The following is a 4,696-nucleotide window of genomic DNA, read 5'->3' as shown; positions in this document are numbered from 1 at the left end:
CCCTACAAAAATTAAAAAAAAATTAGCCCAGCCTGGCGGCATGAACCTGTAGTCATAGCTACTAGGGAGGCTAAGGTGGAAGGATCCCTTGAGCCCAGGAGTTTTAGGTTGCAGTGAGCCGTGATCATGTCTAGAAGTATAATAATAAAATTAAAATGAAATAAAAATCTAATGGACTTATATTCAGATATCAGTTCTTATTTGAGAAGGCAAACATCTTTTCATTATGACACTTGCCAAGTTAGTCCCCTCAAGATAATTTAGGCTATGCACTATTGATACGTACTGCTTTTTAGGGTTTGTTTAAAGCCAGTGGTTTTGTCTTTGTTCCATTTTGTTTTGATTTTGTTTGTTAATTATTTGGTGAACCTTAAGGCAAGAAGGGGAGAGCACAAGAATCAGTGAGAGCCTGAAGTCTGATTCTTCACCTCGCCCTTCATTCTACTAAGTCAGGAAACAGGAAAATGACAGTATGTCGGCTACATGCCACATACCACTCTCTACGAGTGTTGACTTCGCAGATACACTGTACAATATTCATTTGAAATGAATTTATTTAAAATATTTGTTTCTTGCATTGATTTTAAAATGTTATATTTTTGGTACTTAATCATTAGTTCACAACTTTCATTTTCAACTTCCAACTAATCTACATTCCTCCTGATGCATTATATAAACCTTGCTTTAAACCTTAATTTAAATCCTCTCTCTCTCCCTCTCAGTAAATACGATACTGTAAGAAAGTCTCTGGGGTCTTGAAATATGTCACTGGAAATGACCCCAAATGTATAAACCCATATTAAGTAAATGGAGACTTCAAATAGTCTCTTTCCCATATAAAAGATTAAGGAGATATTCACTAAAAACCCATTTATAGACCTGTTTATATTCAAAAGTCAGAAAATTATTTTTTAAATCATTATACTGTTTAAACATGAGGATGCTGAGCAACACTATAAGTATTGTCTAACATTCACAGAAAGATGAAAAAATAGTCTCATAAAATGCCTTTTGCTTTTTGTTCTTAATTCTATCTTTCCTAACAGGAAAAATGATATTTTAACATGGAAATAGGCTCTGGCCTTATTAAAAGGTATTTCCTTCATTCCGTCCTTGTGTTATACTCCATTACAATGTGACAGCCACCCCTGCATTCACCTACCAATGTGCCTTCTGATGGGAACTACCCACCAATGCCTGGTTCCTCCCTTTCTTTTTCTCATGCTGTGTGGTGACTCAAGTGTCAAGATTCCTGCTGACTTCAAAGAGATATCCGCTCCAAGATCAGCACCATAGGGGAAAAAAATCAGGGCAAGAAAGGCTTCCCAAGGAAGATAAACTCTTGAAAGTATCCTGAATCCATATTTACTGCAGATTATTGAAAAAGCTAAACTACTGCCCTGCCTAAAACTCACAACAATAAGTGGAAGGGCTGTCATTCCTTACCTGGTTTTGCGTCCACATGCACAGCTTGTTGTACTCTTTGCCACGAAACATCTTAAGGACTCAGGGCAACTAAGATAATATGATTCAATCACTAGCAACACTCAGTTTTCTCTACAGCTTCACTCAAAGCAGTTACGATGTGCTCTTAACAAATTATATTTTGGCAGTGCTAATATTTTTTTAGGCCCTGGTTAGGGGACACATATACGGGTATATATAATACACAAAGAGAGTTTGGTAGAATGTGTATTAAATATGCCAATTTAACCCAAATGGTGATGTAATCAACTAGTAGTTATAATGAATTTGTTTTGGTAAAAAATAAATTATAAAATTTATGGCCTTACGTAACCTGCATCTTGCTTCTATCTCTTCTAATTATTAAGTATAGATGCCAAGTATGCTGTGGGGAGAGTCTCCTAATCAAACACTTTAGAAGAGAATGGCGTGAAATAGAGAGTATGTGTGTGAACGAGGGTATATTGTGATTGTGTTTGTGTGTATGGGTATGCATGAGTTATTTATTCCCATTTCCCTTTAATGGGAAAAGACTTCAATAGCTTTTCTTCATATGTCTTGCCTGGTCATTCACTGGTAATCATTTCTCAATTGTAAGCCATTTGAATTAAGGTTTTAGCAATAGTGATACAGAATGAAATAGACTTGAGATACTAGAATTCCAAAATACTCTTGAGACCAAGTTCAACATGGACATTATAAGACATACATTCAGACATAAAATTAACATACTATAAACAAATGTTATAATTAGATTGTCAAAGTGATAGAATCGAGCAGCAGCTGTGGCTCAGTCGTAAAGCACTGGCCCCATATACCGAGGGTGACCAGTTCAAACCCAGCCCCGCCGAACTGCAACAAAAAAATAGCCGGGCATTGTGGCAGGCACCTGTAGTCCCAGCTACTCCGGAGGCTGAAGCAAGACAATCGCTTAAGCCCATGAGTTGGAGGTCGCTGTGAGCTGTGTGATGCCACGGCACTCTACCAAGGGCTATAAAATAAGACTCAGTCTCTAAAAAAAATAAAAAAAAAAACAAAGTGATAGAATCAGGTTACCAACCCCTTTCCTGGGAAGCATGTCCCTCCCAGGAAATAGAGAACAGACCAATCCAGGCCTCCCTAACCCTGTCCCACCTAACCTGCCCAGGTAAAGCTATGGACAGACCAATCTTGGCTGCCCTAACCACTTAAATCCCCGTCCCCCATAGCCCATGTGTGGATTTCTCCCTAGTCAGGAATCTTGCCCCACCTGCTCTCCAGGTGGAATAAAAGCTACTCTGATTGCACAAATTGGATCTCCGCTTTCCTTTCGCCTTGTGCGTTGGAATGATTTTTACCTTTGGGTACGGAACCTTTCACATAGTATTTAAATCTGGACAGGCAAGATCTGATTTTGTGTTCTAGTAAGCCATAGCAGAAAATATGAGGAATTATTAATCTGGATACAACCTAAATCTTCAACACTTCGAAGCACAGAGACAGGAGTAAATGTTGCCATTTATTTTTTATGCTGATTTTTTTAAGTATAGTAATTTTTTAAAAAAAAATTTAGAGACAGTGTGTTGCTCTGTCACCCAGGTGCAGTGACATGACCATAGCTCACTGAACCCTTGACCCTCTTGGGCTCAAGTAACCCTTCTGTCTCAGCCACCCAAGTAGTGAGACTACCAACACATACCATCATGGTGAGCTATTTTTTTTTTTTATTTTTTGCAGAGACGAGGTCTCACTATGTTGCCCAGGCTGGTCTAAAACTCCTGGCCTCAAACCTTGGCCACAATCCCGTTAGCACTGGGATTATATGCATGAGCCACCACACTTGTTCAAAGCCACAGAATAGAAATTTAGGGCGGCGCCTGTGGCTCAGTCAGTAGGGCGCCGGCCCCATATACCGAGGGTGGTGGGTTCAAACCTGGCCCCAGCTGAACTGCCACAAAAAAAAAAAAAAGAAAGAAAGAAATTTAAAGAGGCTCAATTAGCAAATCAAAAAAACAAACAAACAAACAAAAAAACATAAAGGTTTTAGCTAAGAGGAAAGCCAAAGGCCAGAGGCCAAAGGATATCAAGAGCCCATCTATTAAGAGCTCAAACCTTGTGTTCAGACCTCACAGCTAGATACAATGGGAATCAATTACTTACATTTTTCAACTGGCACATTATTTATTCATTCTTAAACAAATAACCATTAAGAAGGAAGCTGGGGTTCCAGCCTTAGCTGTGCCTACTCATGACACATTGAGTCACACAACTACTTTCTCTGGACCTCAGTTTAATATACTGTAACACAGAAGTAGATTCAATGACATACAAAATTTTTTTCAGCTCAAAATTCTCTTATGATCTATGGCATTCCTAAGAGATATTTTAATACATTTCCCTGCAGGCTTTGAATCCCTTCCTCTAGAAATTAAAAATGAGTAAAAATAAAATCTTTTCTGGCTTGGCACCTGTAGCTCAGTGAGTAGGGTACTGGCCACATACACCGAAATTGGCGGGTTCAAGCCCGGCCCGGGCCTGCTAAATAGCAATGACAATTGCAACAAAAAAATAGCTGGGCACTGTGGTGGGCACCTGTGGTCCCAGCTACTTGGGAGGCTGACGCAGGAGAATCACCTAAGCCCAAGAGCTGGAGGTTGCTGTGAGCTGTGACGCCACAGCACTCTACCGAGGGTGACAAAGTGAAATATTGTCTCTAAAAAAAAATAATAATAATAAATTTAAAAAAAAATCTTTTCCCACCAGAACTTAAGGCTATTTTCTCCAGTGGCAGAGGAATGGCTGTGACTTGGTAATTTCTTTTGATCCTATACCATCCAAACTAATCCTACTCAATGTTATTTTCAATCCTAGGACTTTCTCAAATGCTCTGCTATTACGCCTTTGAATACTGTATCTGCTTCTCTACTGCACCCTAGAATGCGGGCTAGATATAGTAGTGTTGCTATTCTCACTTTCTTGGTTCTGGTTTCTGATGGTAAGTGGTACACGTGAAGGCTCCCACCGACGTGTAAAACACTCTGGTTTTTGTTTCTCTCAGGTCACCTTTTATTCTGCCCAAGAATTAGAACAAAAAGCCTACTTCCGTGTCACATGGCAAATTTGATGGGCAGAGATTTTTCTGGTACTCATGAAGAAATCCCCCTCCCAGTTTCAGCCCTTGCTCTGAGAGCTCAGATCCATTTCTCTTTCATGTTTAGGGGCCTGAAGCCTTGATTCTGATGTTAGAAATCTC

Source organism: Nycticebus coucang, unplaced genomic scaffold, assembly GCF_027406575.1.
Source record: "Nycticebus coucang isolate mNycCou1 unplaced genomic scaffold, mNycCou1.pri scaffold_57, whole genome shotgun sequence".
NCBI classification, from domain to species: Eukaryota; Metazoa; Chordata; class Mammalia; order Primates; family Lorisidae; genus Nycticebus; species Nycticebus coucang.
The sequence above is the reverse complement of the archived record's forward strand: the minus strand, read 5'-3'. Positions refer to the sequence as shown.